The sequence below is a fragment of the Plectropomus leopardus genome, chromosome 9 (assembly GCF_026936395.1).
Source record: "Plectropomus leopardus strain MGB_pleo_1.0 chromosome 9, ASM2693639v1, whole genome shotgun sequence".
In the NCBI taxonomy this organism is placed as follows: Eukaryota; Metazoa; Chordata; class Actinopteri; order Perciformes; family Serranidae; genus Plectropomus; species Plectropomus leopardus.
In genome coordinates, this window is record NC_142184.1 from 11,473,857 (window position 1) to 11,491,091 (window position 17,235).

The 17,235-nt window shown below is 40.0% G+C and overlaps 1 protein-coding gene across 5 annotated transcripts in view; it reads right to left on the minus strand.

The window, feature by feature from the left end:
• Positions 1-15,758, minus strand: part of dlgap4a (discs, large (Drosophila) homolog-associated protein 4a) — a 105,645-nt gene extending 89,887 nt beyond the window's left edge. For 4 of the 5 annotated variants that reach the window (XM_088081974.1, XM_088081971.1, XM_088081973.1 and 1 more), the window contains exon 1: positions 15,257-15,758. The gene's annotated coding sequence lies outside the window, so the exon portion shown is untranslated. The remainder of the gene's footprint in view (positions 1-15,256) is intronic. The other variant, XM_088081970.1, reaches the window with a different exon arrangement.
• Positions 15,759-17,235: the final 1,477 nt, after the last annotated feature.

A 17,235-nucleotide genomic window follows, 5' to 3' on the forward strand; every position in this document is an offset into this window, starting at 1 on the left:
TTATTGTATTAAACTGTGTACAACGTACGAGGAGACAAGGGCTGTAACAGTACACATATTTGTATTGAACCGTTCGGTAAGAGGCTTTTGGTTTGGTACGTATAAATAATGGACGAAGCTACGGTGACATCACCCATTGGTTTCTGGATGACTTGCAAACAGCACCTGTCACTCAAACTGTTAACAAACTGTAAACAGGTGAGTTATTATAAAAACTCACCCCCTGTACAGTTCTCACGGATGTTGAAATTAGTGATAGAGACCAAAAGCAGGCTATAAACAAGACTGCTGTAAAGTTGGGCATTTTAACATGGGTGTCTGTGGAGATCTGCTCTGTTTTGGAGCCAGCCTCCAGTGGCTAGTCAGTGAACTGCAGTTTTTGGCATTTCTGCATTGGCTTTATTTTTCAGCCTTGGACTTTGATTGCTTGATTACAATCTGAATAATTCATTGAACTAATCCTGTTATATTCAGAAAAGAAAATAAACAGCTTAAATTGTTTGAAATATAATGTTCTCAGTGCAAATGTGCTCAACAAGGCAGCCCACACGATGTTACAGGCAACGTGTTGTCTGCTCTGCCCGCCCCCAAACCAAAATATTAATAATAATACTACAAAATACTGCTCTTTACAAGACAATAAGCAATGCCATTACCAGGCCAGAAACAGAAGATCATCCAAAAACTCAAGAAAAAACAAGAAATGGTAACGCTACATTTACATCCGCAAATATGTGAACCCGTATATGAACCTATACTGTAGTGGAAAAAACAGCCTATATGAACATGTTTATTGAAACTCAACTCAGTCCTGCAAAAAAAACCAAAACAAAACAAATTATGATGTTAGTGTTTATACATTTAAAAGTTTAAAAACAAGTTTTATTTTTTCTTTAATTTCAGAAACAGATTTTTTTTCTTTTTGTTTGTATTTGTTTATAACTACAATACTCATAAGGAGCTAATCTTGTGGTATATGCTGCTAAGACAGCACCCCAGAAGATGGGGCAAGTTACCTCCATCACTGTTTAAAGTAAAAAAAGATCATACGCAATGATATATTTTTTTTTATTATTGTTTATGAATATTTTTGGGGGAATTTTTTGCCTTTTACTGACAAGACTGCGAGGAACAATGACGTGCAGCAAAGGGCCGCAGGTTGGTTGCACATTCTACCAAGTGAGCTTGAGGTCATCCCAATTATGTGAAGTTTAATCAATTTTTAATAAAAAAAAGGAAATTTCTTTGACATTTCTACTTTTTTGCTGTGTCAAGAACTAAACCACGACTCCACCATGTCAAATTGAAGCGAAATGTGAATTTTAAGATCCGTTAAACCCCTATAGGCGACTGTCACGACACAATGAATGCATGTATGTTAATATGAAAAGATCTCATGTAACTGTGAATGAGCAGTTATTCACGTGACATTGAATGCTACTTAAACACAACAAGCTCCACTTTGGGCATCGAATGAAAGCACCATGAATAATATATAGTGATAACATATTGAAGCACGCAAACAGAAGGCAGACATCATACAGCATGATGTGCTAATTCTAAGTTTAAGAGTGTGAAGATGTGACCACATTGTCATGCAAATCTCCTGCCATGCTAATCGCAGAGATAAGACGGAGAGCACAGATAGTGTATTAACTTAGTTTGGGAGGATTTATACCTCAGGGATTAACAAAGAATGAAACACATCGTTTAGTGAATTGAAACACCCCGAGGCTGACAGAATAACTGAGAGCGTACAGTTGTCTGTATATATAGGTCTGGTGTTGGCAACCTGTTATAAAGGTGGAAGTAAATACACTAACGGCTTCCAGGCTGATAGACCAAGCGCACCGAGGACCAGAACTCTAACAAAGAAAAAATATAGTAGCTCACCTTGTTGTCATGTGGCAAACTGTTCTGTTTAGCTTCAAGGTTATAGTAAGGGTGAGTGATCATGAGGGTGTTTGTGTTTAGCGGTCCTCGGGGACGTGTTGCATCTATCTGTGAAAACTGAGACAGGCTTCAAATTGCCTCACCGCTGAGGATGACACAGTGCACTATCACTCCTTCCAGCTACAGTCAAAGTTTGTGTGTGTGTGTGTGTGTGGGATGAGGGGAGGCGGGTGCGTAATGTCACAAGGTTGAATGTTGTTCTTGACTCTTTGTGGCCCTGACAGTGAAGGGCCTGTGTGGGTGCGCTTGAGAGTCACAGTAGCGAGTTACTAAAGTCATAAACAAGGCACGGGGGCAGCAAAAACATGTAGAAACCAGCCGCAAAAACAAAATAATCAAAAAAGCGCCAAACCATCAAACGTGAAACATGAATTAACATTCCAACACAGCTCATACGCAATGAAAGTTTGACTCAGTGTTCATAAACAAACGAAGAAATTGCACACATATACTACAACATTAAATCCACATTACTGATGATTACTTATCAAAAATCTCACTGTGTATATATTTGTGAAAGCACCAACAGTCCACCTTAAAATGTTGTCTCTCGCTGATCTTACAGATATGGGTCATAAATATCACAATATTTGTTTTTTTCCATATTGTCCAGCCCTGTTTCACAACAAACAATTTTAGCCTCGACTTTATCCTCTCAGACAGTTTCTGGAACTCCCAACAAAAGCCCCTCAGATCTGACATTAAACTGACTGCCAGCTCTCTACTGCAAAATCTGTACAATATCCAATCGACCCTGCATGTTAATAGAGTTGGTAATAGTCTGGATAATTCACAGCAAGCGAGTGGACATGCTGATAACTTTTCTATCGCGAGGCTCACATGAAAACAGATGAAAACAAACATCTAGGGGTGAAGAAGAAGGGTCATTCAAGTGAAGACAGCGACAAATAAGTCAAACTAAACAGATGACAAGATTTGTGAACTTCTGTTGGTAAGCCAAAATCATCAGACATATATGGAACAGCAACAGACTCTGTTGTTTATGGCCAAATTACAAACTAGCTCTGCGACCGCAGTGTAATCCGCATCATGTTCAGCCTCCTGCACGCTCTACCCGGGCGCCACCCCTCACCTAAACCAAACTGAGTATTTCAAATGAGTAAGAACACTTCTGAAAAAGACGATCTCCTGTTGTGTGCTACATGTGTGAAAAAGAAAGTTCACGACTTACATGTGATGCAAAAACAGATTTGTCTTTTATGAGAAATGTGGTCACTGAAAATAATCAAAACAACAGTAACGTCACACTAAAAATGTTTTTTTTATGCTGTTTTTCAGAGAAAGCTCTGAAGTCACCTCTAAGAGAGAAGAGAAGTTGTCACAAGTTACATGTATTGTTGATGGGCTGGCATTTAATGCACACCACAGCTGAAGTTATGATATCACTGCAGTTTTCTAACTTTTCTGTTATCTCAAGCTATGGCAGCGACTTTGCGTTATTATGCAAGATCTTGACACCGTGCACAGGCAGGATTAAGTCAAAGCGAAGCCGTGGTGTGATTTCCTCGTCTCCAACTCAAGCTTAGTTTAATCTGCAGTTCACAAAGGGCTACAGTATTCCTTTCTGAAATCCTCCACTCGGATGTGTGTGTGTGCACTGTATGTGTGTGTGTGCTTGTGTAAGTGAAAGTGCACGTCAGCCCTGAATCATTAAACTACAAGTTAACGCAGACAGTAAATGCTACTTGAAGTGATGTAAGGTGTTTGGTCAGTTTTTGAGTTGAATGCTTCCAAGCATGACATAGCATGACAGCTGTACATTGTGTGTACCCTCCACGTACATCACTTTCATGTGTGAGTGTATTTTTTTGTAAATAATTCAATGGCAGTAGGATACTGACTGCCGGGTTACTGCCATTGCAGTAGAGACACATTAACATATTAAAGGTCGGTGTCCTCCTTGAGAAATAGGAGATTCTTTAAAATTAAAGGCCTGATAATGAGAGGGGAACATTTTTTAGCACATGAAGACCTAGATTTTTTTGTACACTCTGACAGTCTTTCCTGCTTAATGTGGGTTGAAACAGCTAAATCAAAAAGGCGTGAGGAACTCTCACAGTCCAGATGTTACGTTTTGGACACCATATGTCCAGTTCAGGAAAAAAAACCTCAAGTTTAACATTCCTGATCACTATAATACAGAGATTCTGTTTGGTCTAGTAATTTGCATAAATTTAGAGATGTAATTATAACATTTTTTTTTATATCTTTTTAAATAGCACTTATATTTCAGTATGTCAATGTTGGATGATTCTATAACTCCCAAATTACATACAGTCACTATGTTCAGTTCCAGTGCAGAAAATAGTTTATATTAGATTACAGGATACCGAAGTTTGCACCTCATCACAGACCTGCACTTAATATTTACATTTCTATTAACCATGATTATGATTTTTCCCTAATCTTACATAGGTTGTTTTAATTGCCTAACCATATCCATACTTGGACCATATGTGTTTGCTATAAAAAAAGTCTTTCCCTCACATTAACAATATCCTAATTGCTGTGTGCACAGATTGCAAGCACACAATCTAAATTTAGAAGTTTTTCATCAAACCCCATTACTTTTACCTACCTTTTAAGGTTTGTAGAAATAGCTATCCAGTGTGTTTGCATGGTGTAATCTCTCTGAGGTGTCTCGGTCTACATTAGTTTTTATTGATGGTGGCAGGGTTCACCATTCCCACACTGGATATCAGACCCCCCACTTAAGCACAAGGGATCTACAGGAAAATGACGCATGCATGTCATACAGCAAAACTGTATCTAACTCATAAAAGAATCACCATTTACCGTTTGCTCTCTTTACATTTAACCAAGGACTGAAACACTGCTTGTGTTTCACATTAAAAGCTTTCAACCTAGGGTGACCTTTAGCTCACTTGGTAGAGTGCACCCCGTACAGGCTGACGCCTTTGCAGCGGCGCAGGTTTTATTCCAATCTACGGGCCTTTGCTGCATGTCATCCCTTTCTCTCTCCCACATTCCCATCTATCAGCTGTCCTATCAATAAAGGCAAAATGCCCAAAAAGCAATCTTTAACACAAAAAAAGAGTTCATCTAGTGAAACACGGGACAGCTTTTATTGCGAAGCAGCCACAGGCAATGTTTTTTATCAGTTAACACTGACAGCAATCGTTCATCAAAAATGCGCCTTGAAAATAGGACAATAGTTCTTTTCTGAATTTTTTATCATCGGCATTTTTAATTTTTGCAAGAATGTGATGGAACAAGACAGAGCAGCCACTGTGAGCTGTTAGGTAAACAGCTGTAGGCAACAATCTGCACACCTTTAACTCCTCCGCATGGTAACAAACTTTATTCTGTCCGCTGTGTGGAAAACTACTCGCACTGTGTGCAGCTTCAAAACAGATTGCAATTTTTTTTTGACTGAATTCTATAGTTTTGTTTGGTTTCACTGTAAACAGACATGCTTGCTGTAGTATTACTGGTACCACAGTAACCACAAGTGTGATCAATTCAGCTAGGACTTAAATCTTAGGATTACCACTTTAAAACAGTCAGTATTGAAAGAAAAATAATTAAGTAAACAAAAATAGCTATTCTAGCCCCAGAATAATCTAATACTGGGGTGCCTGGTGGCTCAGTGGATAGAGCGAGCACCCCACATATAGAGGCTGTGTCCTCGCTGCAGTGGCCGTGGGTTCAACTCCAGCCTCGACCCTTAGCTGCATGCCATCCCCTCTCTGTCTCCCCCTTTCAAACGTGTGCTTTCCCATCAATTAAAGGCAAAAACACCCCAAAAAGTAAATTAAAAAAAAAAGAAAAAGAAAGAATAGTCTAATATTGATTTTCCTGCCTGGCGATAGGGTTGATTCTAAATTAAACTTTTAATGTTCACAGAGGGAAAACTTTTTTTTTTTTTTTTTGGGAAAAACAATGCCAACAAAAGAGTTGATGCAGTGATGCATTTGTACCTTTCAGATCAAGTATGTCTTGAAATGAATATTAGTTCAATAAAGTATCCGGTGCAACCGCACCACCTGCACTGTCTTTATTTAAGCCCCTATTTTACCATACATGGAGAAAAAAAAACCAACCATGGGCACATTTACAAATCTACATCAGTGTTAGTCAGATGTATTAATTATCCCTGTTGACACATAGGACCCTGATACTGGCATCTGTGCATGAAATAATGTGGAGCCGTGTATGTCAAAAGGTGAAAAAAATCCTCTGGTGTGGAGAGTGAGAAGCGATGTCAACAGGCGTGATAACACGAGATGTTGTGTCCATATGGTGCTCGGGGCCGGAGCTGCGACACAGGCACACCCTGGGTCAGGTCTCGGTTTGAGTGAATGTAAGCGGTGGCAGAAGCCAGAAGGCAGCCATCCCATGGTGTTAATCTTCAGAGGGCTCAGATCTGCTCGTTGACTCCCTATCAAGCCCACAGTCTGTGTGCACTGGCGCCCTTGCAGTGAAGTGACGTGAACATTACAGCTAAGAAACCAATCACTAGTCAGCAAGTAAAATATATGAAATTAATGATGACATTTAACTTGGCATTAATGAGAGGTATTCTTGCTGCAGGCAGTTTGAGGCATGAATCGATCGTTTCCCTGCATAATGAAGCTAGTCTTTGAAAATAATTCCTGAAAAAAATAACTTTAAGCTCACTTACTTTTTTCCCAAGGAGTATATGTAAAAATAATGGAAAAAAAATGTTCCAACGCAGAGTTTATTAAACCGTTAATTGCATACATGAAAACAAAGGTTTATGTCTGAGGCTTTTAGTGTGAAAGGTAAGAACAGAGGAGCTGGAGCTAATGCACTGCTTGCAATGTGGGAGAAAGTGAAGAGTTTGTCGTCTTGGTTCAGACTTAGTCTTCATAAGTATGTGCACAACGATAGCTAGCAGCAGACTGGTGAAAGTGACAGTTTAGCAGATCAGCTGATGTCCCTAAATCACTCCAAAACACGACAGAGACACTCAGCAGTTAATTAAATGACAATTTTAGTATAAACATTTACTCGCCACTGTGGCAGATGGCCTTTAAAGATTTACTTGCAAAATGAAAAATCTACCTGCACTTGGCACTTGGCAGGTGTAAATTTCAGACCATGCGTGCAAATATCCCTGACCAGATTCCTTCTCCTCTCTTCACCAAAAGTAAAAATGAATGGGCTTCATTTTTGTCCACGTCAGCTATTGTATATATAGTTTCTGCAAGCGGAAGTCGTCTGCCCGTGACTGTGTGATAAAGTTACTGTCGATGAAGTTAATGTCCCCACTTCCTGTATCATAAGGCATTTCTGTTGAGGCGTTTCTGTTTCTTGCACACTGTGCTCCTAATTTTTTTTTCGGTTTGCAGATATAAAGTTTTTACGCGAACTTGGAGTGAACTGCTCCGAGTGTAAATCCCTGTAAAGTAAGATTTTTCCATCCATCTTGTCTGCACACAATGTTCCCACATGCTTGACCATCAAATCATGAAAGTCAGTATGTTTCTCTGCCATCCTGTACCTCTCTGGGTTGTGTATGTGAATTTATGCATTTGTTTTGGACTTGCCAGAGGGAAGCAGGTTTCTAAAAAGCAAAAATCTGCTCTGAACACCAGTTTTCGTACATTTATGTAATTATCCAAAGTAATTAAAGCCAACTTGTGATTCAAGGGCAGCCAGTATTACAATGAAACTCTGTGAGCTCTGTGCCTGTCCAGAAAGTATTTTTATATATGTATACACACACAGACCGCCCACAGACACAATCACCAAGAACTGCCCCAGAAATTCAAGCTAAGGTTATAGAAATTCTCTTTGTAGTGGCAAAACAAAATATCCCTGAGCTTTGAAAATCAGCCTGCATTATTTCCGCAGCATCCTTGGTGCAGCTCTGTGTTCCTTCTTCTTTCACACAGCAAATGCCTCTCTCAGTTATGTTAGGCAGCCTCTCCATCAAGGTTGTTTTATTTCTTGTCCACATTAATTATTTCTTAGCTGCATTTGATTGTAAACTGCACACAGAACAAATGCACCAAACCTCAATCAACAAATATCCATCTATTTCATTCCCAATTTCACTGCCTAATATCCGAAGAAAACTATTATTCTTTGCATGTTGGATGACAAATACGGACTGCCATAAAAACACTGACACGTACAAACAGCTGTTGCTGGGACCTCCCCCACATTGGACACATGAGACATAATTAATCACCAGGGGACACAGACTCATTAATTGCTGTGTGCTGATTAATCGTCCCTGGTGAGGAACGTTCAGCTTAACATGCAAATTTGTGTCAGAGGATCCATTCAGCGAACACAGCCCAGGCAGGGACTTATTGTAAAATGACACATGCAGGGAGATAACAAGACGCTTGTCAGGGGCCCACTATAAAACAGTTGTTTCTTTTTTGAGCTCTTATACAAGAAGTGGAAAATGTGAGTTCTTTGGTTTGACGTGGAAAAATGTTTATCTTTGATTTGCTTTGTCATTGTTTTCTTTTACTGCATTAAGCAAAGTACTAAACGGGAGAAGAGAGGAGCGGAGAAAGGGGAGAGGAGAGGACAGTGAAGGAAAAACAAGGGTGAGGAGAAGACAGGAGGAGAGGGAGTAGAGATGCAGAAAGAGGAGAGGAGATGATTTGAAACTTGAGGGGAGCAGAGAAGATGAAAGAAAAGGAGAGAGGAGAGCAGGAGGTGAATAGAGGAGAGGAGAGGGGAGGAGAGATAGGGGAAGTCAGCAGAAGATGAAAGAGAAGACAAAGGGAAAGCAGGGGAGAGGAGAAAGGAGGAGAGAATAGAAAAGGAGAGAGGGGAGTTGAAGAGAGATGAGAAGGGGTGAAGAAAGGAGAAGAAAGGAGAGAGGAAATGAGCAATGAGGAGAGAGGGAAAGGAGAGCAGAGGAGAATTGAGCAGACAGAGAAGAGGAGACTTAGGAAAGTAGAGGGAAAAAAGACAGGAGTGGAGAGGAGAGGAGAATTTATGAGAGGAGGAGAAAGTAAAGAGGAGAAAAGGGGAGAGAGGAGATGAGAAAAGGAAAAAGAGGAGAGGAAAAGAGGGTTGAAAAGGGAGAGGGTAGAAATAGAGAAGAGAGAAAGGAGGGGAGAAAGGAAGGATTTTAAAAAATTAGGGGAGAGAGGAGTGGAGAAATGAAGAAGTGAGAGGAGTAGAAAAACGACAAGAAAACAGAGAAGATATAAAAGGAAAGGAGACTAGGGGGAGAAAAAAGAAAACGAGGAGGAGAAGAAAACGGGGGAAGGAGAGGTGGTGAGGAATGAGGAGAGGAGAGGAGATAAAAAAGAGAAGAGAGGAGAGGAGAAGAGGGTCAAAAGGGAAGAAGAAGGAACAGAGAGAAAGACAGAAAAGAGGAGAGGCAAGAGGTTAAGATAGGACAGAGGAAGGGAGAAAAGAAGAGTTGAGAGAGGAGAGCAAAAGCGATGAGAAAAGGGGAGAGGAAAAAAGTAAAGGAGACAAATGGGAGCAAAAGAGAAAGGGGGGAGGAGAGTGAAACAAGGAGAGGGGAGAAGATAAAAGCAGACAAAAGGAGAAGCGATGAGGAGTGAAGAGAGGAGAGGAGGAGCTTGTTGAGCACAGTGACCTGATGGCAGGAAAGGTCACTGACTCAGCAGCACAGAGCAGCTTCAGAGGAGACGGACTTTAATCGCATCCAAACACTTCATCTGCTCCTGCAGGAGCTGGACTGAGAGCTGCATCGCCAAGGTCATAAAATGTCTCTCCGCTGAAGTAAAACAGAGTGAGATGAGTCGCTCTCCTCGGGGACGAAATCAAACCATTTTGCTCTCCATTCGAGTCGTCTTTGTCCACAAATTTGAGAAGGCGATGATGAGACAATAGCTGATCAGATGGAGCACTAAGACACTTGAGTGATGCTAAGGAGGAAGTGTACACATGGCTGAGCTCAGAGCGCCATTCTTCCGCCTGAACTGAAGTTACACCGATGGCTTGTTGCTATGGTAAATACAGAGAAACAACAGCTTGAAATAATATATCTACTGTATTTAGACTGTTTTATCTGACTCAAACTTAGTCACACGGGCAGTAAACACATTAGTATTGTCTTTTTTTTTTTCAAATCATCCATAGTAATAGCATGACTTTCATACTGAAGCTGATTTAATAACATAGCAAGCTAAAATAATCCATACTGACTCAGCTATAGCACTACATCATTCAATATCGCCCAGCGTGATGAGTGACATGAAAGGCTGGTGGATCTGCTATATTGTAATTACCTCGTTGTGTTTGTCAGCTGACCTTACACCCACCACATACCGTACAGCAGATATAGTAGAGAGACTGGCAGAGGAAAGCCAGCAAGCTAATGAAAACAGAAACAGAAGAAGAGAAAAGAAGAGACTGGGCTTTAGAGTTTGTGTTCATTGAAATGCCAATTAGGCCAATACCTTGTGACATTTCTGCTCTTTCTCTTCTCATGATACAGCTAATGCGCCCCAGCATGGGCAGTCATACTTCAGGAGGCTTTATAATGCAGACGCTCTAACACAGTAAGTCAGACACGCAGGATTTTAAAAGAGCTGTATGCGACAGTCAGAGCATTTACACAGCAGTAAACAGCTATTTGCTGGTTAAAGAAATAGTGGAGTAATGGCATCTGGAACAGATAATGAAGTCACGCTAAATCACTGTAAGATACTCTGTGTTTTTATCAGAGATTCTCTGTCAGACGATTTGGCAGATAGGGGTGCAATAGTCCATCGGTCTGCATCGATATGTCGATTAAATGAGCAACGATCCTGTATCACTGATGCACAGCGACAACATTATTTTGAAATTCTGTGTCACTGTCACACAGTGTCAGGCAGACGATGGGTAGCAGCCAAGAGAAAGATGATGAGGATAATGCTATTTACTTGGGAATAAATGATCAGTGTGGAATTGTTTTGTTATCTGAGAAACTTAGGGGTTAACAGACAAAGCACATTCCTTATGTAAACAAAAGCCACACTCAGGAAACAAACATATATGCCGGGCTTCTCACTTTGCTGACTTCCTACAACAGCAATATTAGCTGCTCTGTTTCAACAATGTTAGACTGAGAAAACAATTCATGCATGCTTTTCTGTTGGAAGATGCAGTGACTTAAACCAGGGATGAGTAAGAGAAAGCACAAATAGTACATGTAAATGGGTTAAGTTATGAGCAAAAGTCCACTAGCCGCAAAGCTAATTCGTGCAATGTAAAATGCTATAGGCTTATGCTAATAACATTAGCATGTTGTATATGTGGGGAAAACATGGCTTACAAAAGACAGTTGTTTAGCTCTTAACTCAACAATTATTATCGGGCCAAGATTTATACTTTTGTTAAAAGATCTTGTTATTAATCCAGGTTTTGAGGAATTTTGGGAGAAGAACTTCAAGTCAGTTAGCCCTGAAGTTTTAGGAAAAAAATCATGGTCATGCCTATGGTGATTGGTAGCATTTTTTTGCAACTTAATGCTTCCATTTACATGATTGGTATCAAATTAAGTAGGAAAAAAAAGGATGAAGTACTTTTCACTTTTCTACTTTTCACATGATGTACTGTATGACTATTTGGGTACTAGTGTTGATACTGGTGTTGTAGTTTTTTAAACGATACCCAGCGCTACACTCATAGTACCTTCAATATCGGGACAGTGCTGTCACAGAAGCATAGAGCCCACCATCTGATTTCCCCCAATGTTAGCTCTGTCAGCACCCCAAACTCTGAATTATGAGCCTTTCTAAACACAGATTCTGCAATACTACTGCAAAAAAGATCCGCCATCACGCCAGCTTACACTCCTTTTTTGCACTTCACCAAACATCACCAGCATAATGACGCCCCAATGGGTGATTCAAGCTAGCATGCCAGCCTCCCCAGAGAAAATGAGGCATGACGTGTAACACAACAACATTGGCATCTAGTGTGACAGCTGCCCCATTTTACACAGATGTTGATTTGGCTCTTTTACTATCTATGCTGCTAGCTTAACACCAGAACAACAATTATGATTATCATTTTTGATTAAACTGCCCAGCAGCATATAAAGTAGTTCAAAGTAGCCCCATCTTTACCATCTGCAACACGAGAGTGATGAACATATCGCTACATCAATTATTGTATTCAAACAGTATAATTTACTTCATTCTAAAATAATTTGAAATTTAATTTTTTAGTTGAGCCAAGTTTGGAATGAAGGAAGATTTCTAAGTTGTGATACCACAACTTTAACATAAGTGAACAATCTGAGTAGTTCGTCCACCCCTGAATTGATGTGAAGTAAAAAGTAACATACAATTACAGTACTTTGAGTGGAAACAGACAATGTTCCCTGTCTAGTGTTTCTACGTGGTTTTAATGTTGCTGCCGCTGTCACAATGACAACAGGAATGCTTTCCTGAGACATGAAGGTAGATAGAAATGGAGCCAGCCTGACTGTATTGCCCCTCAGCCTTAATTTTCCCAGGAGATCATTGTCTGTGGCCAACAGAATAGGGAACTTATAGGGAACAAATCTAAACACTGATGATGTCATTATCTATAGCCATTACAGCGCACAATCAACATTTACTTCATAATGATATGTTAAAGACAAAAAAACTGTCTAAATGACAGTAAATTATAAATACCTCAAACATGTAGTAAAAAACATTTCACCGATATAAGAGAACTAACATAAAACTCGGCTGTTTCTGCAGTAAAAAGGCGCTAAAACTTTTAAACCTGGTGCTACGTGACCAGATAAAACAGGGAGAAAGTACGCTTTTGCTCAAGAGGTAGAAAATCTACAACTACCAGAATGCATCATGCATACCAGACACTCCTGCTGGTGGGTGACGTAATGTGGACTGGTCCAAGTGAAACAATGGTGGCCGGCGATCTCATATCACAGTTAAATAGTAAGCCGAAAAAACTTTCTGAAAACATTTAAATATGCAACTCAGTAGCAAAAACTTGGTTTATATTCAACGAGCATCACTTAGTTTTACCATTTGATCTCTGGTTATTCTGCCTCTGTTTTCATTTTGCAGGAGGCAGAATACCACCCACTTCCTGTTCAGAAATTCTCACTATTAAAGCTAAACAGAGTGTTTAAATATGTTTGGAAACATTTTAGGAGAGAAATAGGCACTGCAGTAACATAATCTTGATGTATATTTCATTGGCGCTGCCTAGTTTTACCGCTTTATCAGATTTCGGTCAGAGTTTGAAATAAAAAGAGGGGGGGTAATTGTCTTGATCACCTGTGTACTCTTTATTTGCACTGTTGGCGTCATGGTGGACGATACGGAGTTACAGCCTGCAGTCCGAGTAACAGCCCCAGAGCCAGCGAAACTCCTCCAGATGACATAAAATATATAATAGATGAAATTCTCAAAAGAAACGGTATTGCAAGTGATAGATTTTGATCAAAACACTGCTAGTGGCAGCCATCACTCGGACCTGGGGAAAGGAAACACCACCAACAAACGACCAATGGCTAACAATTGTGGAAGAATCTCTCTATTGGCAAAACTGCCTCACATACTGAGACTACAAGAAGCACTACTAGAAAGAACTAGAAAGAAAATTGGAAATACGGACTCTGTACAGGACTCAAAAAGACGACACTGGAATGCAACAGCAATCACTAGATACACTGGTCTTTAAGGATGTAAAAATGTGTATGCACCTTACCAGTTTTTGTTTTGTTAGCTTTTGTCTTTTGGTTTGTTATTCTGTTGCAACTGACACAAATATGTGTTTATAAACATTTAAGCACATTTGAGTGGGAAAAAAATCCACCATTTCAGACATTTTTCAAAAGTCCATGCAGACAATTTGTATGACAGACTTCTAATCTAAATGTCAACTTCATGCGTTCAGTTTCACTGTTTGCGCAGCGCTGCTCAAGTTATCGCAGGACTCCACTGGGTCTTGGTGTGAAGATACTTTTAAAGCTGTGTGCCCTTTGACGTCATACCGATGTGTGTGATACTGTACAGCATCTTGTCTAATCACTCCCTGCAGTAGTCCTGACTAAGCCAGTTTAAAAAAAAACACCCACCATCCTGGATCGGAGCCAGCTGGGTTTTCTTCAAACTCTCTGGTACAGTATCATCGTGGCTGTTGGCTCCTTGGCAGCAGATATGACATTGACACCTTAGTGAGAGCCTACAGTCCACCACCAACCGAGCGGTTTTATATACAGGATACCCAGAGCTTTTTCAGCACTCTGTTTGCACTGAGCTTGTACTCTCCAGCTGTTTATCATAAGAGCAAACAATCCAGCACACATTTGGATGCGTGAACAGGTTCAGAGAAGGGGATATTTACCATTCAGCCTCTATTGTGATGAGTAAACCCATCAGGCTGCCCAAGCACTCCTCTGCCGGCAGCAGAGGATTGTACGCTGCTACACTGACATCCTTCAGCGTGCCATCCACAGATTTGTGGTCCCATTGAGCTGCGGATGAATTATTAATCAGCCTTCCACTAACAAAATGGGCTTTTAATTGTGGGGACTCCTGTTTGACAACAACTGAAACACAGGCCTCGGTACAAACTGGCTATCGATCAGCCTCCTCTGTGGATGCAGCCTCGTCGTCAGCATCAGAAGAGAGAATCCGCACAGGGATGCAGAGGACAGGGGCCTCAGAAATATGTTTCTCACATACTGGTATCATTTTAGATACCAAAAAGTGCCTATAATGATTCTAGCAGATACAGTGATGAAACTTCAAAGGGGAGATGTGCTGTAAAGAGTATGCTGCTTTGATTTTATACACATCAAAAGCAAGAAAAAAAAAGCAAAGCAACCAAGTCCAAGTAAATGGTAATTTAGTGCTGATTAATTCAAAATCTGCACCGAGTTAAAAGCTAACAGAGCTGCGCCTAATTGTTCTCAAAAGAGACGTGTTTTTCCCTCTCACAACTCTAAATACACTTTCTGTTTTTCCCTGAAGATATCATGAAAGCAACTTTGTCTAACACACATTAGACACATACATATTGAGATTTAAATGTAGCCTACTTGCCTTAGTAAACTGACCTGGGCTGTCTGGAGGCAGCTCAAGTCCAGAGTCAAATTAATTATGACAAAAACATGACATTTTCCAGTCACATATCGGCATATTGCAGCTACGGGCACACTCATGAGTCGACAGGTGAAGAGCGACCTATTTAGAAACAGGCAAATCGTCAATTTCAACTCAAGAGGAGGGATTGACGATGCAACAATGCAGCCTGATGAGCTCCGATCGAGCCGTCAGTTTTTTGACTGAAACCCCGCAACGCCCGATGTAAATGCTGAGCGTGTCAACAAGCTTACCTTTTTCATTTGGTTGTGATCAGCTGCAGATGGGTGTCGGTCACACAGGAATAGTTATCCAGCTCTTACATGTCGGCCGTAATATCACTGTCACCCGGCTGTTTATCTGTCGGGAAGGTAAACAACACGGTCCTATAACATTGCTAGAAATATATATATATCTCTGCTTTTTTTTATCCTTTAAATGTATGGCACATTGTCGTTATTGCTCGCCGGTCCTTCCCCCACAGTTCAGCCGGTCTTGTGGTAGCAGCTCACCGGTTTACAGAGGGATCCATCACGGCAGGGAAAACGCAGTTTGGAGGCTGCCGGTGATGCTGCTGCAGCAGCGTTTGGTCCGTCGAGACGCGGGATGAGAGAGGTGGGGGTGGGGGCATCCGAGGGCCCACGACAAAACACTCAGCTCTGAAAATTAACTCGTCGGACCCGAAATCACTGTCTCGTGAGCAAACGGTGGCTGGTGAATCATTATGCGTAGAGAGGCAACATGCGCGCGTGTTGGTTTTTTTTATTCTGTGGCGTGTAACTGAGGAGTGATGCTCTTTGATGATTCAAGGAGAGACTTTAAAGGGAAAATTCATTCAAAAATACATTTAGCAATGTAGTCGTATATGTTTGTATTTACACACTAAAGTCAGTCAACTGTCATTGATTAATCTGTGGATTATTTCCTGGATTGATCCAATGGCCTCCATGAAAAAAACTGTACTCAAATGGCTTAACTTGCTCCAAAAAATCATCAAAAACCCAAATCTAGCCTACATTTACTATCTTGTAGGCTAAGACAAAAAAAGAAGCGGCATATCATCTCATTTGAGAAGCTACAATCAGCCTTTATTTTTATTTTATTTTAGCTTTTTTGTTTTTGCTTGATTTAAGCCATTTGAACCTGAGCAACTTGGCTTAATTTCTTTGAAAAATGTAAGAGGAAGGCAACGAGCCAATAAACAAGAAATTACACAAAATTAGCAAGAAATGAAGTAAAAAGTTACAAGAAACTTAACTGAAAATGGGCAAAAATAGAAAAGAAAAAAGGGTATACAAAAGAAAGAAAGGAAACTACCTCAAAAATGCAGTATATGTAAATAATTTTAAATATATATTTAAAATTACTTTCCCTGACATTTTTCACTTAAAAAAAAATATATTCTAATAATTTTCTCTCTCTTTTCCGTTGATTTTCAACTTTTTTTTGGTTCATTTTCTGTCAGATTTTTCTCATTTATTGCAATTTGCATGGCATTTCTTGCCAAATTGCGTGTTGTGTCTTTAGTTATTAAAAGAAATCAAATCATTCTGGCCAGGTGTCAAAGGTTAAAAAACCTTATGAAAGGTGTCTGAATGTAGTATAAGAGAACTGATTTCAAAGGGTTAAAAGATTTATCAATTATTTCAATCAAATTTCTGTCCATCAACTAATCGATTAATCCATAGTTTCAGCTCAACACTGTATGACTGCCTGACTAATGGACTCGAGCAGTCTGTGTTTGAGATGTTCCCTTCAAATTAGTTTTGTGAGTGTGAGTCAGAAAAAAAAATCTCACAGGGCTGCAGGCAGGATTTTTAGAAATACTGACGTCAAGAGTCACAGAAAATCTAGCTGTGAGACCTAAAAAATCTCTCAAATGTTTTAGCAATAACATTTTACATTAACATTTATGAGCAGCGGGCCTATATAAGCATTTCATGAATATTTCACAACGTACTGTAAGGTACACAAATCCTTACAAAGTGTTATAAAACATTTCCATGTATAAGTGACAAGTTCACAGGCAGGAGTTTGACCAGAAAAGGGCACTTACTGGATTAGTGCTGGAGCTTTCAGACTTATCTTGTGGTCTTCATCAGCATATGGACGTTGCTCACTGGTAATACAGAGTGAAGTATCAATATAACTGGGTATATTATATTGTTAGTCATTTATTAGTTACAGATGGTTCATGGGAGCAGTAGTCTACAGTTGTTGATAAATACATTAT